This window comes from Pseudophryne corroboree, chromosome 11 (assembly GCF_028390025.1).
Source record: "Pseudophryne corroboree isolate aPseCor3 chromosome 11, aPseCor3.hap2, whole genome shotgun sequence".
In the NCBI taxonomy this organism is placed as follows: domain Eukaryota; kingdom Metazoa; phylum Chordata; class Amphibia; order Anura; family Myobatrachidae; genus Pseudophryne; species Pseudophryne corroboree.
The window spans coordinates 214221846-214248422 of NC_086454.1; the positions used below are offsets into that span (position 1 = coordinate 214221846).

At 44.4% G+C, this 26577-nt stretch overlaps 12 non-coding genes and 1 pseudogene across 12 annotated transcripts; 11 read left to right on the plus strand and 2 right to left on the minus strand.

Moving 5' to 3' along the window:
- Positions 1 to 397: 397 nt before the first annotated feature.
- TRNAN-AUU (transfer RNA asparagine (anticodon AUU)) lies at positions 398 to 471 on the minus strand. The gene has a single exon. It is a non-coding gene; the product is annotated as a tRNA-Asn (tRNA).
- Positions 472 to 2736: 2265 nt separating this feature from the next.
- TRNAN-AUU (transfer RNA asparagine (anticodon AUU)) lies at positions 2737 to 2810 on the minus strand. Its single transcript has one exon. It is a non-coding gene; the product is annotated as a tRNA-Asn (tRNA).
- Positions 2811 to 13828: 11018 nt separating this feature from the next.
- On the plus strand, positions 13829 to 13992 carry LOC134970567 (U1 spliceosomal RNA). Its single transcript, XR_010189866.1, has one exon. It is a non-coding gene; the product is annotated as a U1 spliceosomal RNA (small nuclear RNA).
- A 152-nt stretch (positions 13993 to 14144) lies between these two features.
- LOC134970790 (U1 spliceosomal RNA) lies at positions 14145 to 14307 on the plus strand. Its single transcript, XR_010190049.1, has one exon. It is a non-coding gene; the product is annotated as a U1 spliceosomal RNA (small nuclear RNA).
- A 646-nt stretch (positions 14308 to 14953) lies between these two features.
- On the plus strand, positions 14954 to 15117 carry LOC134970571 (U1 spliceosomal RNA). The gene has a single exon (XR_010189869.1). It is a non-coding gene; the product is annotated as a U1 spliceosomal RNA (small nuclear RNA).
- A 152-nt stretch (positions 15118 to 15269) lies between these two features.
- LOC134970862 (U1 spliceosomal RNA) lies at positions 15270 to 15432 on the plus strand. Its single transcript, XR_010190096.1, has one exon. It is a non-coding gene; the product is annotated as a U1 spliceosomal RNA (small nuclear RNA).
- Positions 15433 to 16103: 671 nt separating this feature from the next.
- LOC134970605 (U1 spliceosomal RNA) lies at positions 16104 to 16267 on the plus strand. Its single transcript, XR_010189897.1, has one exon. It is a non-coding gene; the product is annotated as a U1 spliceosomal RNA (small nuclear RNA).
- Positions 16268 to 16419: 152 nt separating this feature from the next.
- LOC134970917 (U1 spliceosomal RNA) lies at positions 16420 to 16582 on the plus strand. The gene has a single exon (XR_010190137.1). It is a non-coding gene; the product is annotated as a U1 spliceosomal RNA (small nuclear RNA).
- Positions 16583 to 17253: 671 nt separating this feature from the next.
- LOC134970642 (U1 spliceosomal RNA) lies at positions 17254 to 17417 on the plus strand. Its single transcript, XR_010189928.1, has one exon. It is a non-coding gene; the product is annotated as a U1 spliceosomal RNA (small nuclear RNA).
- Positions 17418 to 17569: 152 nt separating this feature from the next.
- On the plus strand, positions 17570 to 17732 carry LOC134970770 (U1 spliceosomal RNA). The gene has a single exon (XR_010190032.1). It is a non-coding gene; the product is annotated as a U1 spliceosomal RNA (small nuclear RNA).
- A 671-nt stretch (positions 17733 to 18403) lies between these two features.
- LOC134970699 (U1 spliceosomal RNA) lies at positions 18404 to 18567 on the plus strand. Its single transcript, XR_010189975.1, has one exon. It is a non-coding gene; the product is annotated as a U1 spliceosomal RNA (small nuclear RNA).
- Positions 18568 to 18719: 152 nt separating this feature from the next.
- Positions 18720 to 18882, plus strand: LOC134970661 (U1 spliceosomal RNA). The gene has a single exon (XR_010189943.1). It is a non-coding gene; the product is annotated as a U1 spliceosomal RNA (small nuclear RNA).
- Positions 18883 to 19034: 152 nt separating this feature from the next.
- On the plus strand, positions 19035 to 19176 carry LOC134970947 (U1 spliceosomal RNA; annotated as a pseudogene).
- The last annotated feature ends 7401 nt before the right edge of the window (positions 19177 to 26577 follow it).

The following is a 26577-nucleotide window of genomic DNA, read 5'->3' on the forward strand; positions in this document are numbered from 1 at the left end:
TGTATTATTTCAGTAGACATTGAAATGAGGATGCATCTTGCTGCCCTTCCAATGAAGCAAGTTTAATTTAGTAATAGGTGAAAAACCATCCTTACAAAGGTGTTAATCAGAGACTTGGCTTTGTGGACACTTTTCAGAGAACAAATTTGTTAGCATAAAAATAAAGCCAGAAAATGAAGAGCTGTTTAATCACTCGATTGGATTTTTCTGCCAGCATATTTTTTTTCTCTGCAACCCACTGCTAAATTGTGCTTCCTAGCTGTTTTTATAAAATCACTGAATCAAATCTAACTCTGATTACATCAGAGAAGGCCAAGTACCCTACACCATAACAGGGGGTTTGAAATTTTGACTTGTCTACTTAAAGATCACCAAAATCTGATAACAAGGTTAATTACGTCCCTGGGTGGGATTGAACCACCAACCTTTTGGTTAATAGCCAAACACACTAACCGATTGCGCCACAGAGACACTTTGCAAAAGTCCATACTGACAAAGGCTAATAAGCATTCATCTAAAACGTTTCCTAGAAAAACTTAAAAAAGTCAATAATCTGGAGAGTTTTTGTAAGATGTTTCTTCTATCAACCAACGAAGAAACACATTGGTACTTTCCCATGATGAGTGAGTGCTTCAGGATCTCTTGCACTTACATGTGCAGCAGAGTACAGCAATGGAAGCATGCTGGGCCCATAACCCAGAGGTAGGCAGATTGAAACTATCCTCTGCTATATGCATTTTTTTTTTGTTAATTAAAGTAATCCAAAACTGGGATTGATATTTTGTCTCTTTTATTTTTACTTAAAGTACAATAACTTTTACCATTTTAATTTGTTTTAATAGTATATTGACAGTATTGTTTTCTTTCAAAAATCCACTTAATTTTCTTTACCCTATTATTAAAATGGTAATTGACAAAAACAAACTACATTGTCACCAGAAGAGCAATACAAAATGTACAAGTGATATATTAAAATCATATTTCCAGCTTGAATTTCAATGATGCATTGGGGCAACGATTTTGTGAGAAACATCTTCACCCTTAAATAAAGATTTTCTTAATTCCTTACCTGTGTGCTAATTAGATATCACCTTGTTTTCACATTAAACAGACTTCCACATGAGAAAGCAGCAAGGATGCAGTGGCGTTAATGTTTCCTGGTGTCAACCTGTATTATTTCAGTAGACATTGAAATGAGGATGCATCTTGCTGCCTTTCCAATGAAGCAAGTTTAATTTAGTAATAGGTGAAAAACCATCCTTACAAAGGTGTTAATCAGAGACTTGGCTTTGTGGACACTTTTCAGAGAACAAATTTGTTAGCATAAAAATAAAGCCAGAAAATAAAGAGCTGTTTAATCACTCAATTGGATTTTTCTGCCAGCATATTTTTTTTCTCTGCAACCCACTGCTAAATTGTGCTTCCTAGCTGTTTTTATAAAATCACTGAATCAAATCTAACTCTGATTACATCAGAGAAGGCCAGGTACCCTACACCATAACAGGGGGTTTGAAATTTTGACTTGTCTACTTAAAGATCACCAAAATCTGATAACAAGGTCAATTAGGTCCCTGGGTGGGATTGAACCACCAACCTTTTGGTTAATAGCCGTACATACTAACTGATTGCGCCACAGAGACACTTTGCGAAAGTCCATACTGACAAAGGCTAATAAGCATTCATCTAAAACGTTTCCTAGAAAAACTTTAAAAAGTCAATAATCTGGAGAGTTTTTGTAAGATGTTTCTTCCATCAACCAACGAAGAAACACATTGGTACTTTCCCATGATGAGTGAGTGATTCAGGATCTCTTGAACTTACATGTGCAGCAGAGTACTGCAATGGAAGCATGCTGGGCCCATAACCCAGAGGTAGGCAGATTGAAACTATCCTCTGCTGTATGCATTTTTTTTTTGTTAATTAAAGTAATCCAAAACTGGGATTGATATTTTGTCTCTTTTATTTTTACTTAAAGTACAATAACTTTTACCATTTTAATTTGTTTTAATAGTATATTGACAGTATTGTTTTCTTTCAAAAATCCACTTCATTTTCTTTACCCTATTATTAAAATGGTAATTGACAAAAACAAACTACATTGTCACCAGAAGAGCAATACAAAATGTACAAGTGATATATTAAAATCATCTTTCCAGCTTGAATTTCAATGATGCATTGGGTCAACAATTTTGTGAGAAACATCTTCACCCTTAAATAAAGATTTTCTTAATTCCTTACCTGTGTGCTAATTATATATCACCTTGTTTTCACATTAAACAGACTTCCACATGAGAAAGCAGCAAGGATGCAGTGGCGTTAATGTTTCCTGGTGTCAACTTGTATTATTTCAGTAGACATTGAAATGAGGATGCATCTTGCTGCCTTTCCAATGAAGCAAGTTTAATTTAGTAATAGGTGAAAAACCATCCTTACAAATGTGTTAATCAGAGACTTGGCTTTGTGGACACTTTTCAGAGAACAAATTTGTTAGCATAAAAATAAAGCCAGAAAATGAAGAGCTGTTTAATCACTCGATTGGATTTTTCTGCCAGCATATTTTTTTTCTCTGCAACCCACTGCTAAATTGTGCTTCCTAGCTGTTTTTTATAAAATCACTGAATCAAATCTAACTCTGATTACATCAGAGAAGGCCATGTACCCTACACCATAAGAGGAGGTTTGACATTTTGACTTGTCTACTTAAATATCACCAAAATCTGATCACAAGGTTAATTACGTCCCTGGGTGGGATTGAACCACCAACCTTTTGATTAATAGCCAAACACACTAACCGATTGCGCCACAGAGACACTTTGCAAAAAGTACATACTGACAAAGGCTAATAAGCATACATCTAGAACGTTTCCTAGAAAAACATTAAAAAATCAATAATCTGGAGAGTTTTTGTAAGATGTTTCTTCCATCAACCAACGAATAAACACATTGGTACTTTGCCATGATGAGTGAGTGCTTCAGGATCTCTTGCACTTACATGGGCAGCAGAGTACTGCAATGGAAGCATGCTGGACCCATAACCCAGAGGTAGGCAGATTGAAACTATCCTTTGCTATATGCATTTTTTTTGTTAATTTAAGTAATCAAAACTGGGATTGATATTTTTGCTCTTTTATTTTTACTTAAAGTACAATAACTTTTACCATTTTAATTTGTTTTAATAGTATATTGACAGTATAGTTTTCTTTCAAAAATCCACTTAATTTTCTTTACCCTGTTATTAAAATGGTAATTGACAAAAAAACTACATTGTCACCAGAAGAGCAATACAAAATGTACAAGTGATATATTAAAATCATCTTTCCAGCTTGAATTTCAATGATGCATTGGGGCAACAATTTTGTGAGAAACATCTTCACCCTTAAATAAAGATTTTCTTAATTCCTTACCTGTGTGCTAATTAGATATCACCTTGTTTTCACATTAAACAGACTTCCACATGAGAAAGCAGCAAGGATGCAGTGGCGTTAATGTTTCCTGGTGTCAACCTGTATTATTTCAGTAGACATTGAAATGAGGATGCATCTTGCTGCCTTTCCAATGAAGCAAGTTTAATTTAGTAATAGGTGAAAAACCATCCCTACAAAGGTGTTAATCAGAGACTTGGCTTTGTGGACACTTTTCAGAGAACAAATTTGTTAGCATAAAAATAAAGCCAGAAAATGAAGAGCTGTTTAATCACGCAATTTGATTTTTTTGCCAGCATATTTCTTTTTCTCTGCAACCCACTGCTAAATTGTGCTTCCTAGATGTTTTTATAAAATCACTGAATCAAATCTAACTCTGATTACATCAGAGAAGGCCAGGTACCCTACACCATAACAGGGGGTATGAAATTTGACTTGTCTACTTAAAGATCACCAAAATCTGATAACAAGGTCAATTAGGTCCCTGGGTGGGATTGAACCACCAACCTTTTGGTTAATAGCCATACATACTAACTGATTGCACCACAGAGACACTTTGCAAAAGTCTATACTGACAAAGGCTAATAAGCATTCATCTAAAACGTTTCCTAGAAAAACTTTAAAAAGTCAATAATCTGGAGAGTTTTTGTAAGATGTTTCTTCCATCAACCAACGAAGAAACACATTGGTACTTTCCCATGATGAGTGAGTGCTTCAGGATCTCTTGAACTTACATGTGCACCAGAGTACTGCAATGGAAGCATGCTGGGCCCATAACCCAGAGGTAGGCAGATTGAAACTATCCTCTGCTATATGCATTTTTTTTTTGTTAATTAAAGTAATCCAAAACTGGGATTGATATTTTGTCTCTTTTATTTTTACTTAAAGTACAATAACTTTTACCATTTTAATTTGTTTTAATAGTATATTGACAGTATTGTTTTCTTTCAAAAATCCACTTCATTTTCTTTACCCTATTATTAAAATGGTAATTGACAAAAACAAACTACATTGTCACCAGAAGAGCAATACAAAATGTACAAGTGATATATTAAAATCATCTTTCCAGCTTGAATTTCAATGATGCATTGGGTCAACGATTTTGTGAGAAACATCTTCACCCTTAAATAAAGATTTTCTTAATTCCTTACCTGTGTGCTAATTAGATATCACCTTGTTTTCACATTAAACAGACTTCCACATGAGAAAGCAGCAAGGATGCAGTGGCGTTAATGTTTCCTGGTGTCAACCTGTATTATTTCAGTAGACATTGAAATGAGGATGCATCTTGCTGCCTTTCCAATGAAGCAAGTTTAATTTAGTAATAGGTGAAAAACCATCCCTACAAAGGTGTTAATCAGAGACTTGGCTTTGTGGACACTTTTCAGAGAACAAATTTGTTAGCATAAAAATAAAGCCAGAAAATGAAGAGCTGTTTAATCGCGCAATTTGATTTTTTTGCCAGCATATTTCTTTTTCTCTGCAACCCACTGCTAAATTATGCTTCCTAGATGTTTTTATAAAATCACTGAATCAAATCTAACTCTGATTACATCAGAGAAGGCCAGGTACCCTACACCATAACAGGGGGTATGAAATTTGACTTGTCTACTTAAAGATCACCAAAATCTGATAACAAGGTCAATTAGGTCCCTGGGTGGGATTGAACCACCAACCTTTTGGTTAATAGCCATACATACTAACTGATTGCGCCACAGAGACACTTTGCAAAAGTCTATACTGACAAAGGCTAATAAGCATTCATCTAAAACGTTTCCTAGAAAAACTTTAAAAAGTCAATAATCTGGAGAGTTTTTGTAAGATGTTTCTTCCATCAACCAACGAAGAAACACATTGGTACTTTCCCATGATGAGTGAGTGCTTCAGGATCTCTTGAACTTACATGTGCAGCAGAGTACTGCAATGGAAGCATGCTGGGCCCATAACCCAGAGGTAGGCAGATTGAAACTATCCTCTGCTATATGCATTTTTTTTTGTTAATTAAAGTAATCCAAAACTGGGATTGATATTTTGTCTCTTTTATTTTTACTTAAAGTACAATAACTTTTACCATTTTAATTTGTTTTAATAGTATATTGACAGTATTGTTTTCTTTCAAAAATCCACTTCATTTTCTTTACCCTATTATTAAAATGGTAATTGACAAAAACAAACTACATTGTCACCAGAAGAGCAATACAAAATGTACAAGTGATATATTAAAATCATCTTTCCAGCTTGAATTTCAATGATGCATTGGGTCAACGATTTTGTGAGAAACATCTTCACCCTTAAATAAAGATTTTCTTAATTCCTTACCTGTGTGCTAATTAGATATCACCTTGTTTTCACATTAAACAGACTTCCACATGAGAAAGCAGCAAGGATGCAGTGGCGTTAATGTTTCCTGGTGTCAACCTGTATTATTTCAGTAGACATTGAAATGAGGATGCATCTTGCTGCCTTTCCAATGAAGCAAGTTTAATTTAGTAATAGGTGAAAAACCATCCCTACAAAGGTGTTAATCAGAGACTTGGCTTTGTGGACACTTTTCAGAGAACAAATTTGTTAGCATAAAAATAAAGCCAGAAAATGAAGAGCTGTTTAATCGCGCAATTTGATTTTTTTGCCAGCATATTTCTTTTTCTCTGCAACCCACTGCTAAATTGTGCTTCCTAGATGTTTTTATAAAATCACTGAATCAAATCTAACTCTGATTACATCAGAGAAGGCCAGGTACCCTACACCATAACAGGGGGTATGAAATTTGACTTGTCTACTTAAAGATCACCCAAATCTGATAACAAGGTCAATTAGGTCCCTGGGTGGGATTGAACCACCAACCTTTTGGTTAATAGCCATACATACTAACTGATTGCGCCACAGAGACACTTTGCAAAAGTTCATACTGACAAAGGCTAATAAGCATTCATCTAAAACGTTTCCTAGAAAAACTTTAAAAAGTCAATAATCTGGAGAGTTTTTGTAAGATGTTTCTTCCATCAACCAACGAAGAAACACATTGGTACTTTCCCATGATGAGTGAGTGCTTCAGGATCTCCTGAACTTACATGTGCAGCAGAGTACTGCAATGGAAGCATGCTGGGCCCATAACCCAGAGGTAGGCAGATTGAAACTATCCTCTGCTATATGCATTTTTTTTTGTTAATTAAAGTAATCCAAAACTGGGATTGATATTTTGGCTCTTTTATTTTTACTTAAAGTACAATAACTTTTACCATTTTAATTTGTTTTAATAGTATATTGACAGTATTGTTTTCTTTCAAAAATCCACTTCATTTTCTTTACCCTATTATTAAAATGGTAATTGACAAAAACAAACTACATTGTCACCAGAAGAGCAATACAAAATGTACAAGTGATATATTAAAATCATCTTTCCAGCTTGAATTTCAATGATGCATTGGGGCAACGATTTTGTGAGAAACATCTTCACCCTTAAATAAAGATTTTCTTAATTCCTTACCTGTGTGCTAATTAGATATCACCTTGTTTTCATATTAAACAGACTTCCACATGAGAAAGCAGCAAGGATGCAGTGGCGTTAATGTTTCCTGGTGTCAACCTGTATTATTTCAGTAGACATTGAAATGAGGATGCATCTTGCTGCCTTTCCAATGAAGCAAGTTTAATTTAGTAATAGGTGAAAAACCATCCTTACAAAGGTGTTAATCAGAGACTTGGCTTTGTGGACACTTTTCAGAGAACAAATTTGTTAGCATAAAAATAAAGCCAGAAAATAAAGAGCTGTTTAATCACTCAATTGGATTTTTCTGCCAGCATATTTTTTTTCTCTGCAACCCACTGCTAAATTGTGCTTCCTAGCTGTTTTTTATAAAATCACTGAATCAAATCTAACTCTGATTACATCAGAGAAGGCCAAGTACCCTACACCATAACAGGGGGTTTGAAATTTTGACTTGTCTACTTAAAGATCACCAAAATCTGATAACAAGGTCAATTAGGTCCCTGGGTGGGATTGAACCACCAACCTTTTGGTTAATAGCCGTACATACTAACTGATTGCGCCACAGAGACACTTTGCAAAAGTCCATTCTGACAAAGGCTAATAAGCATTCATCTAAAACGTTTCCTAGCAAAACTTTAAAAAGTCAATAAACTGGAGAGTTTTTGTAAGATGTTTCTTCCATCAACCAACGAAGAAACACATTGGTACTTTCCCATGATGAGTGAGTGCTTCAGGATCTCTTGCACTTACATGTGCAGCAGAGTACTGCAATGGAAGCATGCTGGGCCCATAACCCAGAGGTAGGCAGATTGAAACTATCCTCTGCTATATGCATTTTTTTTTGTTAATTAAAGTAATCCAAAACTGGGATTGATATTTTGTCTCTTTTATTTTTACTTAAAGTACAATAACTTTTACCATTTTAATTTGTTTTAATAGTATATTGACAGTATTGTTTTCTTTCAAAAATCCACTTCATTTTCTTTACCCTATTATTAAAATGGTAATTGACAAAAACAAACTACATTGTCACCAGAAGAGCAATACAAAATGTACAAGTGATATATTAAATTCATCTTTCCAGCTTGAATTTCAATGATGCATTGGGTCAACAATTTTGTGAGAAACATCTTCACCCTTAAATAAAGATTTTCTTAATTCCTTACCTGTGTGCTAATTAGATATCACCTTGTTTTCACATTAAACAGACTTCCACATGAGAAAGCAGCAAGGATGCAGTGGCGTTAATGTTTCCTGGTGTCAACTTGTATTATTTCAGTAGACATTGAAATGAGGATGCATCTTGCTGCCTTTCCAATGAAGCAAGTTTAATTTAGTAATAGGTGAAAAACCATCCTTACAAAGGTGTTAATCAGAGACTTGGCTTTGTGGACACTTTTCAGAGAACAAATTTGTTAGCATAAAAATAAAGCCAGAAAATGAAGAGCTGTTTAATCACTCAATTGGATTTTTCTGCCAGCATATTTTTTTTCTCTGCAACCCACTGCTAAATTGTGCTTCCTAGCTGTTTTTTATAAAATCACTGAATCAAATCTAACTCTGATTACATCAGAGAAGGCCAGGTACCCTACACAATAAGAGGGGGTTTGAAATTTTGACTTGTCTACTTAAATATCACCAAAATCTGATCACAAGGTCAATTACGTCCCTGGGTGGGATTGAACCACCAACCTTTTGGTTAATAGCCGAACACACTAACTGATTGCGCCACAGAGACACTTTGCAAACAATGCATATTGACAAAGGCTAATAAGCATACATCTAGAACGTTTCCTAGAAAAACATTAAAAAATCAATAATCTGGAGAGTTTTTGTAAGATGTTTCTTCCATCAACCAATGAATAAACACATTGGTACTTTCCCATGATGAGTGAGTGCTTCAGGATCTCTTGAACTTACATGTGCAGCAGAGTACTGCAATGGAAGCATGCTGGGCCCATAACCCAGAGGTAGGCAGATTGAAACTATCCTCTGCTATATGCATTTTTTTTTTGTTAATTAAAGTAATCCAAAACTGGGATTGATATTTTGTCTCTTTTATTTTTACTTAAAGTACAATAACTTTTACCATTTTAATTTGTTTTAATAGTATATTGACAGAATTGTTTTCTTTCAAAAATCCACTTCATTTTCTTTACCCTATTATTAAAATGGTAATTGACAAAAACAAACTACATTGTCACCAGAAGAGCAATACAAAATGTACAAGTGATATATTAAAATCATCTTTCCAGCTTGAATTTCAATGATGCATTGGGTCAACGATTTTGTGAGAAACATCTTCACCCTTAAATAAAGATTTTCTTAATTCCTTACCTGTGTGCTAATTAGATATCACCTTGTTTTCACATTAAACAGACTTCCACATGAGAAAGCAGCAAGGATGCAGTGGCGTTAATGTTTCCTGGTGTCAACCTGTATTATTTCAGTAGACATTGAAATGAGGATGCATCTTGCTGCCTTTCCAATGAAGCAAGTTTAATTTAGTAATAGGTGAAAAACCATCCCTACAAAGGTGTTAATCAGAGACTTGGCTTTGTGGACACTTTTCAGAGAACAAATTTGTTAGCATAAAAATAAAGCCAGAAAATGAAGAGCTGTTTAATCACGCAATTTGATTTTTTTGCCAGCATATTTCTTTTTCTCTGCAACCCACTGCTAAATTGTGCTTCCTAGATGTTTTTATAAAATCACTGAATCAAATCTAACTCTGATTACATCAGAGAAGGCCAGGTACCCTACACCATAACAGGGGGTATGAAATTTGACTTGTCTACTTAAAGATCACCAAAATCTGACAACAAGGTCAATTAGGTCCCTGGGTGGGATTGAACCACCAACCTTTTGGTTAATAGCCATACATACTAACTGATTGCGCCAAAGAGAAACTTTGCAAAAGTTCATACTGACAAAGGCTAATAAGCATTCATCTAAAACGTTTCCTAGAAAAACTTTAAAAAGTCAATAATCTGGAGAGTTTTTGTAAGATGTTTCTTCCATCAACCAACGAAGAAACACATTGGTACTTTCCCATGATGAGTGAGTGCTTCAGGATCTCTTGCACTTACATGTGCAGCAGAGTACCGCAATGGAAGCATGCTGGGCCCATAACCCAGAGGTAGGCAGATTGAAACTATCCTCTGCTATATGCATTTTTTTTTTGTTAATTAAAGTAATCCAAAACTGGGATTGATATTTTGGCTCTTTTATTTTTACTTAAAGTACAATAACTTTTACCATTTTAATTTGTTTTAATAGTATATTGACAGTATTGTTTTCTTTCAAAAATCCACTTCATTTTCTTTACCCTATTATTAAAATGGTAATTGACAAAAACAAACTACATTGTCACCAGAAGAGCAATACAAAATGTACAAGTGATATATTAAAATCATCTTTCCAGCTTGAATTTCAATGATGCATTGGGGCAACGATTTTGTGAGAAACATCTTCACCCTTAAATAAAGATTTTCTTAATTCCTTACCTGTGTGCTAATTAGATATCACCTTGTTTTCATATTAAACAGACTTCCACATGAGAAAGCAGCAAGGATGCAGTGGCGTTAATGTTTCCTGGTGTCAACCTGTATTATTTCAGTAGACATTGAAATGAGGATGCATCTTGCTGCCTTTCCAATGAAGCAAGTTTAATTTAGTAATAGGTGAAAAACCATCCTTACAAAGGTGTTAATCAGAGACTTGGCTTTTTGGACACTTTTCAGAGAACAAATTTGTTAGCATAAAAATAAAGCCAGAAAATAAAGAGCTGTTTAGTCACTCAATTGGATTTTTCTGCCAGCATATTTTTTTTCTCTGCAACCCACTGCTAAATTGTGCTTCCTAGCTGTTTTTATAAAATCACTGAATCAAATCTAACTCTGATTACATCAGAGAAGGCCAAGTACCCTACACCATAACAGGGGGTTTGAAATTTTGACTTGTCTACTTAAAGATCACCAAAATCTGATAACAAGGTCAATTAGGTCCCTGGGTGGGATTGAACCACCAACCTTTTGGTTAATAGCCGTACATACTAACTGATTGCGCCACAGAGACACTTTGCAAAAGCCCATACTGACAAAGGCTAATAAGCATTCATCTAAAACGTTTCCTAGCAAAACTTTAAAAAGTCAATAAACTGGAGAGTTTTTGTAAGATGTTTCTTCCATCAACCAACGAAGAAACACATTGGTACTTTCCCATGATGAGTGAGTGCTTCAGGATCTCTTGCACTTACATGTGCAGCAGAGTACTGCAATGGAAGCATGCTGGGCCCATAACCCAGAGGTAGGCAGATTGAAACTATCCTCTGCTATATGCATTTTTTTTTGTTAATTAAAGTAATCCAAAACTGGGATTGATATTTTGTCTCTTTTATTTTTACTTAAAGTACAATAACTTTTACCATTTTAATTTGTTTTAATAGTATATTGACAGTATTGTTTTCTTTCAAAAATCCACTTCATTTTCTTTACCCTATTATTAAAATGGTAATTGACAAAAACAAACTACATTGTCACCAGAAGAGCAATACAAAATGTACAAGTGATATATTAAATTCATCTTTCCAGCTTGAATTTCAATGATGCATTGGGTCAACAATTTTGTGAGAAACATCTTCACCCTTAAATAAAGATTTTCTTAATTCCTTACCTGTGTGCTAATTAGATATCACCTTGTTTTCACATTAAACAGACTTCCACATGAGAAAGCAGCAAGGATGCAGTGGCGTTAATGTTTCCTGGTGTCAACTTGTATTATTTCAGTAGACATTGAAATGAGGATGCATCTTGCTGCCTTTCCAATGAAGCAAGTTTAATTTAGTAATAGGTGAAAAACCATCCTTACAAAGGTGTTAATCAGAGACTTGGCTTTGTGGACACTTTTCAGAGAACAAATTTGTTAGCATAAAAATAAAGCCAGAAAATGAAGAGCTGTTTAATCACTCAATTGGATTTTTCTGCCAGCATATTTTTTTTCTCTGCAACCCACTGCTAAATTGTGCTTCCTAGCTGTTTTTTATAAAATCACTGAATCAAATCTAACTCTGATTACATCAGAGAAGGCCAGGTACCCTACACAATAAGAGTGGGTTTGAAATTTTGACTTGTCTACTTAAATATCACCAAAATCTGATCACAAGGTCAATTACGTCGCTGGGTGGGATTGAACCACCAACCTTTTGGTTAATAGCTGAACACACTAACCGATTGCGCCACAGAGACACTTTGCAAACAGTACATACTGACAAAGGCTAATAAGCATACATCTAGAACGTTTCCTAGAAAAACATTAAAAAATCAATAATCTGGAGAGTTTTTGTAAGATGTTTCTTCCATCAACCAATGAATAAACACATTGGTACTTTCCCATGATGAGTGAGTGCTTCAGGATCTCTTGCACTTACATGTGCAGCAGAGTACTGCAATGGAAGCATGCTGGACCCATAACCCAGAGGTAGGCAGATTGAAACTATCCTTTGCTATATGCATTTTTTTTTTGTTAATTTAAGTAATCAAAACTGGGATTGATATTTTTGCTCTTTTATTTTTACTTAAAGTACAATAACTTTTACCATTTTAATTTGTTTTAATAGTATATTGACAGTATAGTTTTCTTTCAAAAATCCACTTAATTTTCTTTACCCTATTATTAAAATGGTAATTGACAAAAAAAACGACATTGTCACCAGAAGAGCAATACAAAATGTACAAGTGATATATTAAAATCATCTTTCCAGCTTGAATTTCAATGATGCATTGGGGCAACAATTTTGTGAGAAACATCTTCACCCTTAAATAAAGATTTTCGTAATTTCTTACCTGTGTGCTAATTAGATATCACCTTGTTTTCACATTAAACAGACTTCCACATGAGAAAGCAGCAAGGATGCAGTGGCGTTAATGTTTCCTGGTGTCAACCTGTATTATTTCAGTAGACATTGAAATGAGGATGCATCTTGCTGCCTTTCCAATGAAGCAAGTTTAATTTAGTAATAGGTGAAAAACCATCCCTACAAAGGTGTTAATCAGAGACTTGGCTTTGTGGACACTTTTCAGAGAACAAATTTGTTAGCATAAAAATAAAGCCAGAAAATGAAGAGCTGTTTAATCACGCAATTTGATTTTTTTGCCAGCATATTTCTTTTTCTCTGCAACCCACTGCTAAATTGTGCTTCCTAGATGTTTTTATAAAATCACTGAATCAAATCTAACTCTGATTACATCAGAGAAGGCCAGGTACCCTACACCATAACAGGGGGTATGAAATTTGACTTGTCTACTTAAAGATCACCAAAATCTGATAACAAGTTCAATTAGGTCCCTGGGTGGGATTGAACCACCAACCTTTTGGTTAATAGCCGTACATACTAACTGATTGCGCCACAGAGACCCTTTTACTTGCCTTACAGAGCAGCTCTGGAGCTGTTACAGTGCCCAGCTGCTGCAAGAAATCAGCTTGAATGCTTAAGCGGCTGGGGCATAGCCAACATGAGCCCCACACCGAAGGAGGGTGGAGGTGTTTAATGCGAACTAGGGGTCATCCAAGCGCCGCAAAAGGCCGCCATGCCCTGCACACCCCTTTTCTCTTTTCATATGCAGACGAGGGTTGAAGCCAACTTTGACCCACTGCTTGGATGACATCACCATATGCAAATCCATCTGCTGCAGGCCTTCCCCCAGGAATGCTTGCACTAGTTGTTGCATTTGGTTTGTTGTTTGGGGGTGCTTCAGTATTAGGCAGCCTTCTGCCCTCCCATGTTCATCTGAAAATATGTGTTCTCCCTGCAGTTGTTGTCCCCAGATGAGAGTTCCCTTGTGCTGCCTCAGTTGAATCTCCTTTACTTGACAGAGATGTGCCTGAGCAGCGGCCCTCCCCAGCTCTATCCCAAATCATACTTATTTTGCATAGGAGATACCATGGTCATGAAGATTGTTCTCCCAGGGTGAGGTTCATTCATTGCATTCTGGGTATGCTGACCCCTATGATTTCCCCAAATGTGGGAAACTCGACTGCATTATTTGTGGTAGTGGGGGACTGTGTTTGTGCTTTCCTCTGGTCAGCTCTGGTAAAAGTCAGATTTCTTTGTCTCAGATCTTCCTCTAGCCTTGTTCTTTTTTCTAGAGTTCCCTTGCGCTGCCTCAGTTGGATCTCCTTCACTTGACAGGGGGGTACCCGAGCAGCAACCCTCCCCAGCTCTAGCCCAACTCCTACTTACCTGCCAGGTGAGATACTATGATCATGAAGGTGCTTCTCCCAGGGCAAGGCTCACCCATTGCACTCTGGGTGTGCTGCTCCTGCGATTTCCCCAAATGTGGGAAACTTGACTGCATAATTTGTGTTTCCCCTGGTCGGCTCTCGTATAATTCAGATCTCTTTGTCTCAGGTCTCTCTCCAGCCTAGTTTGCTGTCTGTTTCCACTTCTCTTTTCTTGAGCCGCTCCCTTCTATGCAGTTGCGCACTATCCTGACCTCTCCCGTCTGCTTACTTTGTGCCTTCCAACGCACAATGCATACTACAGGTAGTGCTGCAGGGCCCACACCCTTTTACATGCTTTACAGAGCAACTCTGGAGCTGTTACAGTGCCCAGCTGCTGCAAGAAATCATCTTGAATGCTTCAGGGGCTGGGGCATAGCCAACATGAGCCCCACACCGAAGGAGGGGTCATCCAAGCGCCACAAAAGGACACCATGCCCTGCACATCCCTTTTTTCTTTTCATATGCAGACGAGGGTTGAAGCCAACTTTGACCCACTGCTTGGATGACATCACCATATGCAAATCAATCTGCTGCAGGCCTTCCCCCAGGAATGCTTGCACTAGTTGTTGCATTTGGTTTGTTGTTTGGGGGTGCTTCAGTATTAGGCAGCCTTCTGCCCTCCCATGTTCATCTGAAAATATGTGTTCTCCCTGCAGTTGTTGTCCCCAGATGAGAGTTCCCTTGTGCTGCCTCAGTTGAATCTCCTTTACTTGACAGAGATGTGCCTGAGCAGCGGCCCTCCCCAGCCCTATCCCAAATCATACTTATTTTGCATAGGAGATACCATGGTCATGAAGATTGTTCTCCCAGGGTGAGGTTCATTCATTGCATTCTGGGTATGCTGACCCCTGTGATTTCCCCAAATGTGGGAAACTCGACTGCATTATTTGTGGTAGTGGGGGACTGTGTTTGTACTTTCTTCTGGTCAACTCTGGTAAAAATCAGATTTCTTTGTCTCAGATCTTCCTCTAGCCTTGTTCCTCTTTCGAGAGTTCCCTTGTGCTGCCTCAGTTGGATCTCCTACACTTGACAGGGGGGTACCCGAGCAGCGACCCTCCCCAGCTCTAGCCCAACTCATACTTACCTGCCAGGTGAGAAACTATGATCATGTAGGTGCTTCTCCCAGGGCAAGGCTCACCCATTGCACTCTGGGTGTGCTGCCCCTGTGATTTCCCCAAATGTGGGAAACTTGACTGCATAATTTGTGTTTCCCCTGGTCGTCTCTCGTATAATTCAGATCTCTTTGTCTCAGGTCTCTCTCCAGCCTAGTTTGCTGTCTGTTTCCACTTCTCTTTTCTTGAGCCGCTCCCTTCTATGCCCTTGCGCACTATCCTGACTTCTCCCGTCTGCTTACTTTGTGCCTTCCAACACACAATGCAAACTACAGGTAGTGCTGCAGGGCCAACACCCTTTTACTTGCCTCACAGAGCAGCTCTGGAGCAGTTACAGTACCCAGCTGCTGCAAGAAATCAGCTTGAATGCTTCAGGGGCTGGGGCATTGCCAACATGAGCCCCACACCGAAGGAGGGTGGAGATGTTTAATGTGAACTAAGGGTCACCCAAGCGCCGCAAAAGGCCGCCATGCCCTGCATGCCCCTTTTCTCTTTTCATATGCAGACGAGGGTTGAAGCCAACTTTGACCCACTGCTTGGATGGCATTACCATATGCAAATCAATCTGCTGCAGTCCTTCCCCCAGGAATGCTTGCACTAGTTGTTGCATTTGGTTTGTTGTTTGGGGGTGCTTCAGTATTAGGCAGCCTTCTGCCCTCCCATGTTCATCTGAAAATATGTGTTCTCCCTGCAGTTGTTGTCCCCAGATGAGAGTTCCCTTGTGCTGCCTCAGTTGAATCTCCTTTACTTGACAGAGATGTGCCTGAGCAGCGGCCCTCCCCAGCCCTATCCCAAATCATACTTATTTTGCATAGGAGATACCATGGTCATGAAGATTGTTCTCCCAGGGTGAGGTTCATTCATTGCATTCTGGGTATGCTGACCCCTGTGATTTCCCCAAATGTGGGAAACTCGACTGCATTATTTGTGGTAGTGGGGGACTGTGTTTGTGCTTTCTTCTGGTCAACTCTGGTAAAAATCAGATTTCTTTGTCTCAGATCTTCCTCTAGCCTTGTTCCTCTTTCGAGAGTTCCCTTGTGCTGCCTCAGTTGGATCTCCTTCACTTGACAGGGGGGTACCCGAGCAGCGACCCTCCCCAGCTCTAGCCCAACTCCTACTTACCTGCCAGGTGAGATACTATGATCATGTAGGTGCTTCTCCCAGGGCAAGGCTCACCCATTGCACTCTGGGTGTGCTGCCCCTGTGATTTCCCCAAATGTGGGAAACTTGACTGCATAATTTGTGTTTCCCCTGGTCGTCTCTCGTATAATTCAGATCTCTTTGTCTCAGGTCTCTCTCCAGCCTAGTTTGCTGTCTGTTTCCACTTCTCTTTTCTTGAGCCGCTCCCTTCTATGCCCTTGCGCACTATCCTGACTTCTCCCGTCTGCTTACTTTGTGCCTTCCAACACACAATGCAAACTACAGGTAGTGCTGCAGGGCCCACACCCTTTTACTTGCCTCACAGAGCAGCTCTGGAGCTGTTACAGTACCCAGCTGCTGCAAGAAATCAGCTTGAATGCTTCAGGGGCTGGGGCATTGCCAACATGAGCCCCACACCGAAGGAGGGTGGAGATGTTTAATGCGAACTAAGGGTCACCCAAGCGCCGCAAAAGGCCGCCATGCCCTGCACGCCCCTTTTCTCTTTTCATATGCAGACGAGGGTTGAAGCCAACTTTGACCCACTGCTTGGATGGCATTACCATATGCAAATCAATCTGCTGCAGGCCTTCCCCCAGGAATGCTTGCACTAGTTGTTGCATTTGGTTTGTTGTTTGGGGGTGCTTCAGTATTAGGCAGCCTTCTGCCCTCCCATGTTCATCTGAAAATATGTGTTCTCCCTGCAGTTGTTGTCCCCAGATGAGAGTTCCCTTGTGCTGCCTCAGTTGAATCTCCTTTACTTGACAGAGATGTGCCTGAGCAGCGGCCCTCCCCAGCCCTATCCCAAATCATACTTATTTTGCATAGGAGATACCATGGTCATGAAGATTGTTCTCCCAGGGTGAGGTTCATTCATTGCATTCTGGGTATGCTGACCCCTGTGATTTCCCCAAATGTGGGAAATTCGACTGCATTATTTGTGGTAGTGGGGGACTGTGTTTGTGCTTTTCTCTGCTCAGCTCTGGTAAAAGTCAGATTTCTTTGTCTCAGATCTTCCTCTAGCCTTGTTCTTCTTTCGAGAGTTCCCTTGTGCTGCCTCAGTTGGATCTCCTTCACTTGACAGGGGGGTGCCCGAGCAGCGACCCTCCCCAGCTCTAGCCCAACTCCTACTTACCTGCCAGGTGAGATACTATGATCAGGAAGGTGCTTCTCCCAGGGCAAGGCTCACCCATTGCACTCTGGGTGTGCTGCTCCTGCGATTTCCCCAAATGTGGGAAACTTGACTGCATAATTTGTGTTTCCTCTGGTCGGCTCTCGTATAATTCAGATCTCTTTGTCCCAGGTCTTTCTCCAGCCTAGTTTGCTGTCTGTTTCCACTTCTCTTTTCTTGAGCCGCTCCCTTCTATGCCCTTGCGCACTATCCTGACCTCTCCCGTCTGCTTACTTTGTGCCTTCCAATGCACAATGCATACTACAGGTAGTGCTGCAGGGCCCACACCCTTTTACATGCTTTACAGAACAGCTCTGGAGCTGTTACAGTGCCCAGCTGCTGCAAGAAATCATCTTGAATGCTTCAGGGGCTGGGGAATAGCCAACATGAGCCCCACACCGAAGGAGGGTGGAGATGTTTAATGCGAATTAAGGGTCATCCAAGCGCCACAAAAGGACGCCATGTCCTGCACATCCCTTTTTTCTTTTCATATGCAGACGAGGGTTGAAGCCAACTTTGACCCACTGCTTGGATGACATCACCATATGCAAATCCATCTGCTGCAGGCCTCCCCCCAGGAATGCTTGTACTAGTTGTTGCATTTGGTTTGTTGTTTGGGGGTGCTTCAGTATTAGGCAGCCTTCTGCCCTCCCATGTTCATCTGAAAATATGTGTTCTCCCAGCAGTTGTTGTCCCCAGATGAGAGTTCCCTTGTGCTGCCTCAGTTGAATCGCCTTTACTTGACAGAGATGTGCCTGAGCAGCGGCCCTCCCCAGCCCTATCCCAAATCATACTTATTTTGCATAGGAGATATCATGGTCATGAAGATTGTTCTCCCAGGGTGAGGTTCATTCATTGCATTCTGGGTATGATGACCCCTGTGATTTCCCCAAATGTGGGAAACTCGACTGCATTATTTGTGGTAGAGGGGGACTGTGTTTGTGCTTTCCTCTGGTCAGCTCTGGTAAAAGTCAGATTTCTTTGTCTCAGATCTTCCTCTAGCCTTGTTCTTCTTTCGAGAGTTCCCTTGTGCTGCCTCAGTTGGATCTCCTTCACTTGACAGGGGGGTGCCCGAGCAGCGACCCTCCCCAGCTCTAGCTCAACTCCTACTTACCTGCCAGGTGAGAAACTATGATCAGGAAGGTGCTTCTCCCAGGGCAAGGCTCACCCATTGCACTCTGGGTGTGCTGCCCCTGTGATTTCCCCAAATGTGGGAAACTTGACTGCATTATTTGTGGTAGTGGGGGACTGTGTTTGTGCTTTCTTCTGGTCAACTCTGGTAAAAATCAGATTTCTTTGTCTCAGATCTTCCTCTAGCCTTGTTCCTCTTTCGAGAGTTCCCTTGTGCTGCCTCAGTTGGATCTCCTTCACTTGACAGGGGGGTACCCGAGCAGCGACCCTCCCCAGCTCTAGCCCAACTCCTACTTACCTGCCAGGTGAGATACTATGATCATGTAGGTGCTTCTCCCAGGGCAAGGCTCACCCATTGCACTCTGGGTGTGCTGCCCCTGTGATTTCCCCAAATGTGGGAAACTTGACTGCATAATTTGTGTTTCCCCTGGCCGTCTCTCGTATAATTCAGATCTCTTTGTCTCAGGTCTCTCTCCAGCCTAGTTTGCTGTCTGTTTCCACTTCTCTTTTCTTGAGCCGCTCCCTTCTATGCCCTTGCGCACTATCCTGACTTCTCCCGTCTGCTTACTTTGTTCCTTCCAACACACAATGCAAACTACAGGTAGTGCTGCAGGGCCCACACCCTTTTACTTGCCTCACAGAGCAGCTCTGGAGCTGTTACAGTACCCAGCTGCTGCAAGAAATCAGCTTGAATGCTTCAGGGGCTGGGGCATTGCCAACATGAGCCCCACACCGAAGGAGGGTGGGGGTGTTTAATGCGAACTAAGGGTCATCTTGAACTTGAACCGTTTTATATACGTGTTCAAAGATTTAAAATGGGTCTCACCGAACCGTCCGGTTTCGGTACCACAAACATTGTGGAATAGTAACCCCTTCCTTGTTGAAGGAGGGGTACCTTGACTATCACCTGCTGCAAATACAGCTTGTGAATTTGCCTCTATCACAGCCTCCCTGTCCAAGGGAGATGTTGGCAAGGCAGATTTTAGGAAACGGCGAGGGGGAGACGTCTCGAATTCCAGCTTGAATCCCTGAGACACTACTTGTAGAATCCAGGGATCCACCTGTGAGCAAGCCCACTGATTGCTGAAGCACTTGAGACTGGCCCCCACCGCACTTGGCTCCACCAGTGGAGCCCCAGCGTCATGCTGTGGACTTAGCGGAAGCGGGGGAGGACTTTTGTTCCTGGGAACTGGCTGTATATATATATATATATGCACACACACTCATGTATATACATGTATACACAAATACACGTATGTACATGTTTATGTATGTATAATACACTGAGTACATTATATTTATGAATTAATTGCTTCCCGATTCTGCAGCAGCATCATCAGCACCATCAGTGTTACTCACAGTCACTTCACACTGACTGCTGCACAACACATCACTTAATTTCCGGGCCGCCCGCCACCTGGTGAAGAGACATGGGAGATGAAGGACCAGCAGTGCCACGTTGAGCGGAAGTATTGTGATTTAGTTACCCACACACTCCTTGTGACACCTGCTCCCCGTCTGCCCTCCCACCCGCCGCCTGCCATCCGGAACCCGCACTGACAAGTAAGTCTCAGCAGAATGTGTCTGCCGGCGGCTCCCAGTCCCCCCTAGAGGAACACTGCCAGTGGTGTGGCAGCCGCGGCACACTAGGACTGAGAGACCGCAGCGGGAGGAAAGCACCGGTGGGCGGGAGGAGAGCATAGGCGGACATCACCACGTCACATTGCAAGGTGACACCAGTCCCCCCAGTGAGGCCGCCGACGAATGCACTCAGCATAGTATTAGCAGCAGGCAGAGGGGGGGCGGGCGCAGCGGTGGTGGGAGGTACGGAAATGAGCTACAGGCTAGGCTCCACCGATCACACACTCAGCGATCACTGTGCAACAGCAAGTGTAGCGTGCAGCGGTGCTGGACATTAGGGAGTGCCTGTGCGCACCAGGCACCCCCTGTACGCACGCCTATGCGCTACCACCCCCCATATGCCACACTACATCACTATGCTATAGCCCTCCCATATGCTGCACTTCATAGTTACACTATACCCCCCATACAACATACTACATCACCACAGTACACTACTCACAATAAAATTAAAACATCCCAGTTCCTCATTCTTAATGAGCTCACGTGAGTTCTCTCCCCAACGGAGCTCCAGACCAAGTAACAATGAAGACACCAGCAGCGTGTAGGGGGCAGGCCTGGTCCACTTGTCAGGAGAGAGCAGTCACTGGAGGGTAAGAAGGGGACGGGGCCTAGTCCTACAGACGGGAGAGAGCACAGACAGGAGAGAGCAAGGTACAGGGGTAGAAGGGGACGGCTGATGTGAAGAAGGGGGCGGGGCCTATTCTTGCATCCTTTCAAAATTCGACTTTTTAAAATTCGACATTTGACAAATTCGACTTTTCTGCAATGGTACAAATGCGGCAATTCAACAAAAGTATATTCAATTGAAGTTTGTAAATTCGACAACAGTGCTTTTAAACAGTAAATTCGTCATTTTCAATCCGCCACACTTTGCAGGCGGAATCTAATAAAAAATAATATTTTTTTGGGGTAATAGCATATCTATTTATATTAGAAGGGATTAGGTACTTGGTTTGTCTTTTTTGGAGGCACAAGTATTATTTATATATTTTTTAAAAGATTATTATTATTATTTTTTTTTTTTTAAATGGAATGTGAAAAACCCGGAAAAGAAAAATTGCGTGGGGTCCCCCCTCCAAAGCATAACCAGCCTCGGGCTCTTCGATCCGGTCCTGGTTCTAAAAATCCGGGGGAAAAACGGACAGGGGATCCCCCGTATTTTTAAAACCAGCTCCGGGCTCTGCGCCTGGTGCTGGTGCAAAAAATACGGGGGACAAAAAGAGTAGGGTCCCCCATTATTTTTACACCAGCATCGGGCTCCACTAGCTGGACAGATAATGCCACAGCCGGGGGTCACTTTTATACAGTGCCCTGCGGCCGTCGCATTAAATATCCAACTAGTCACCCCTGGCCGGGGTACCCTGGGGGAGTGGGGACCCCTTCAATCAAGGGGTCCCCCCCCAGCCACCCAAGGGCCAGGGGTGAAGCCCGAGGCTGTCCCCCCCATCCAAGGGCTGCGGATGGGAGGCTGATAGCCTTGAGAAAATTGAAAGAATATTGTTTTTTCCAGTAGTACTACAAGTCCCAGCAAGCCTCCCCCGCAATCTGGTACTTTGAGAACCACAAGTACCAGCATGCGGGAGAAAAACGTGCCCGCTGGTACCTGTAGTTCTACTGGGGGAAAAATACCCAAATAAAAACAGGACACAGACACCGTGAAAGTATAACTTTATTTCACACCTGCCGACACACACATACTTACCTATGTTGACACGAAGCAGTCGGTCCTCTTCTCCAAGTAGAATCCACGGGTACCTGAAAATAAAAGATAATTATACTCACCTGATCCAGGTTCCAGATTAACTCCACGTACTTGGCAAAACAACAAACCGAACACCCGGACCAGACGGACTGAAAGGGGTCCCATGTTTACACATGGGACCCCTTTCCACGAATGCAGACATCCGAATCTCGCGGGTATCCGACAGCGGGATGATGACGTTCGGGCGCGCTCGGGTTAGCCGAGCAAGGCGGGAAGGTTCGAACCTGCCTCGGACCCATGTAAAATGGGTGAAGTTCGGGGGGTCCGGATTCCGACGAACCGAACCCACTCATCACTAGTATGTACGTGTGTGTCAGGTGCCGTGCGCGTACGTACGTGTGTGTCAGGTGTCGTGCGTGTACGTGTGTGTGTGTGTGTGTGTGTCAGGTGGCGCGTACCTACATGTGTGTATGTCAGGTGCTGTGCATGTGTGTACGTACACGCGTGTATGTGTCAGGTGCCGCGTGTGTGTGTGTGTGTGTGTGCCAGTGTGCCAGGAGCCACGCGTGTACATGCGTGAGGGTGTCAGGAGCCGCACGTATACGTACATACGTGTAGGTTTCAGGTGCCGCGCGTATACATACGTGTGTGTGTCAGGAGCCGAGCGCGTACGTACATGTGTGTGTGTCAGGAGCAACGCGCGTGTGTGTCAGGAGCCACACGTGTGCATACGTGTGTGTGTCAGGTGCCACACATGTACGTACGTGTGTGTGTGTTTGTGTCAGGTGCCGCGCGTGTACGTGTGTGTGTCAAGTGCCGCGTGTGTACGTACGTATGTGTGTGCCTGGAGCCGCGCGTGTACATACATGTGTGTGTGTGTGTCTCAGGTGCTGTACGTGTATGTGTGTGTCTCAGGTGCTGCACGTGTATATGTGTGTATTTCAGGTGCTGCATTTGTATGTGTCAGCTGCCACGTGGGTGTCAGGTGTTGAGCGTGTATGTGTTTGTGTCAGCTGTCGCATCTGTATGTGTGTGACTGTCAGGTGCTGCGCGTGTATGTGTGTTTCAGGTGCTGTTCATGTATGTGGGAGTGGCAGGTGCTGCATGTGTATATATGTGTGAGTGGCAGGTGCTGCGTGTGTATACGAGTGTGTGTGAGGTGCTGCGAGTGTATGTGTGTGTTAGGTGCTCTGAGTGTATATGATTGTGTGTCAGGTGCTGTGCGTGTGTGCGTTAAATGCCACATGTATATATGTGTGTCAGGTGCTGCGTGTGTGTGTGTGTGTGTGTGTGTCAGGTGCTGCACGTTTGTATGTGTGTGTGTGTGTGTCAGGTGCTGCATGTCTGTATGTGTGTGTGTGTCAGGCGCTGCATGTGTGTGTGTGTGTGTGTGTGTGTGTCAGGTGCTGCATGTATGTATATGTGTGTGGGTGTGTCAGGTGATGCATGTCTGTGTGTGGGTGTGTCAGGTGATGCATGTGTGTGTGTGTGTGTGTGGGTGTGTCAGGTGCTGCATGTCTGTGTGTGTGTGTGTGTGTGGGTGTGTGTGTCTGTCAGGTGCTGCATGTGTGTGTCAGGTGCTGCATGTCTGCGTGTGTGTGTGTCAGGCGCTGTATGTCTGCGTGTGTGTGTCAGGTGCTGCATATCTGTGTCAGGTGCTGTGTGTGTGTGTGTGTGTGTGCGTGTCTGTCAGGTGCTGCGTGTCTGCGTGTGTGTCAGGCGCTGCGTGTCTGCGTGTGTGTCAGGCGCTGCGTGTCTGCGTGCGTGTCAGGCGCTGCGTGTGTGTCAGGCGCTGCGTGTGTGTCAGGCGCTGCGTGTGTGTCAGGCGCTGCGTGTCTGCGTGTGTGTCAGGGGCTGCGTGTGTGTCAGGTGCTGCGTGTCTGCGTGTGTGTCAGGCGCTGCGTGTCTGCGTGTGTGTCAGGCGCTGCGTGTGTGTCAGGCTCTGCGTGTGTCAGGCGCTGCGTGTGTGTCAGGCGCTGCGTGTCTGCGTGTGTGTCAGGCGCTGCGTGTGTGTCAGGCGCTGCGTGTCTGCGTGCGTGTCAGGCGCTGCGTGTGTGTCAGGCGCTGCGTGTGTGTCAGGCGCTGCGTGTGTGTCAGGCGCTGCGTGTCTGCGTGTGTGTCAGGCGCTGCGTGTGTGTCAGGCGCTGCGTGTCTGCGTGTGTGTCAGGCGCTGCGTGTCTGCGTGTGTGTCAGGCGCTGCGTGTGTGTCAGGCTCTGCGTGTGTCAGGCGCTGCGTGTGTGTCAGGCGCTGCGTGTCTGTGTGTGTGTCAGGCGCTGCGTGTCTGCGTGTGTGTCAGGTGCTGCGTGTCTGCGTGTGTGTCAGGCGCTGCGTGTCTGCGTGTTTGTGTGTCAGGTGCTGCGTGTGTGTGTCAGGTGCTGCGTGTGTGTGTGTCAGATGCTGCGTGTCTGCGTGTGTGTTAGGTGCTGCGTGTGAGTATGTCAGGTGCTGCTTGTGTCAGGAGCATGTGAGTGTCAGGTGCGTGTGTGTGTCAGGCGCTGCGTGTGTCAGGCGCTGCGTGTGTCAGGAGCTGCATGTGCGTGTGCGTGTGTGTCAGGCGCTGCCTGTGTGTCAGGCGCTGCGTGTCTGTGTGTGTCAGGCGCTGCGTGTCTGTGTGTGTCAGGCGCTGCGTGTCTGTGTGTGTCAGGCGCTGCGTGTGTGCCAGGCGCTGCCTGTGCGTGTGTGCCAGGCGCTGCCTGTGCGTGTGTGTCAGGCGCCGCGTGTCTGTCAGGCGCCGCGTGTCTGTCAGGCGCCGCGTGTGCGTCAGGCGCCGCGTGTGCGTCAGGCGCCGCGTGTGCGTCAGGCGCCGCGTGTCTATGTGCGTCAGGCGCCGCGTGTGTGCGTGTGTGTCAGGTCCGTGTGAGTGTCAGGTGCTGCGTCTGTGTGTGCGTGTGTCAGGTGCTGCGTGTGTGTCAGGTGCTGCGTGTGAGTGTATGCGCGTGTGTCAGGTCCGTGTTAGTGTCAGGTGCTGTGTGTGTGTGTGTCAGGTGCTGTGTGTGTGCGTGTGTGTCAGGTGCTGTGTGTGTGTGTGTGTGTGTGTGTGTGTCAGGTGCTGTGTGTGTGCGTGTGTCAGGCGCTGCATATTAGTATGCGTGTCAGGCGTTGCATGTCTGTGTGTGTCAGGCGCTGCGTGTCTGGGGGGGGTGGCCGGACACACAGCAGAGAGGGGGTGGGGGTGGCTGGACACACAGCAGAGAGGGGAGGGTGACCGGACACACGGCAGGGAGGGGAGGGGGTGGCCGAACACAGCAGGAAGAGGGGGGAGTTGCCGAACACACAGCAGGGGAGGGGAGGGGATGGTGGCTAGACAAACAGCAGGGGAGGGGAGGGGGGGGAGGGTAGGCCGGACACACAGCAGGTGAGGGGGGGGGTGGCTGGACACACAGCAGGGAGGGGGGGTAGGCAGGACACACAGCAGGGGAGGGGAGGGTGGCCGGACAAACAGCAGGGAGAGAGGGGGGGGGTAGGCCGGACACACAGCAGGTGAGGGGGGGGGGTGGCTGGACACACAGCAGGGAGGGGGGGTGGCCGGACACACAGCAGGGGAGGGGGGGTGGCTGGACACACAGCAGGTGAGGGGGGCTGGACACACAGCAGGTGAGGGGGGGGGGGGCTGGACACACAGCAGGTGAGGGGGGGGCCTGGACACACAGCAGGTGAGGGGGGGGGCTGGACACACAGCAGGTGAGGGGGGGGCTGGACACACAGCCGGTGGGGGGGGGGGGGGCTGGACACGCAGCAGGTGAGTGGGGGGGGGGCTGGACACGCAGCAGGTGAGGGGGGGTAGGCCGGACACACAGCAGGGGAGGGGAGGGTGGCCGGACACACAGCAGGGGAGGGGAGGGTGGCCGGACACACAGCAGGGGAGGGGAGGGTGGCCGGACAAACAGCAGGGGAGGGGAGGGTGGCCGAACAAACAGCAGGGAGGGGGGGGTAGGCCGGACACACAGCAGGGAGGGGGGGGGTAGGCCGCCGGACACACAGCAGGGGAGGGGAGGGTGGCCGGACAAACAGCAGGGAGGGGGGGGTAGGCCGGACACACAGCAGGTGAGGGGGGGGTTGCTGGACACACAGCAGGTGAGGGGGGGGGTCTGGACACACAGCAGGGAGGGGGGGGGTAGGCCGGACAAACAGCAGGGAGGGGGGGGGTAGGCCGGACACACAGCAGGGAGGGGGGGGGCTGGACACAGCAGGGGGGGGGTAGGCCAGACACACAGCAGGTGAGGGGGGGGTGGCTGGACACACAGCAGGGAGGGGGGGGTAGGCCGGACACACAGCAGGTGAGGGGGGGGGGGCTGGACACACAGCAGGTGAGGGGGGGGGCTGGACACACAGCAGGTGAGGGGGGGGTAGGCCGGACACACAGCAGGTGAGGGGGGGGGTGGCTGGACACACAGCAGGGAGGGAAGGGGGTAGGGGGGTGGCCTTATTATAATAACCGTGTGGGGGAGGAGTCTGCGGCGGTGGGTGAATGAGATGTGGGGGCAGG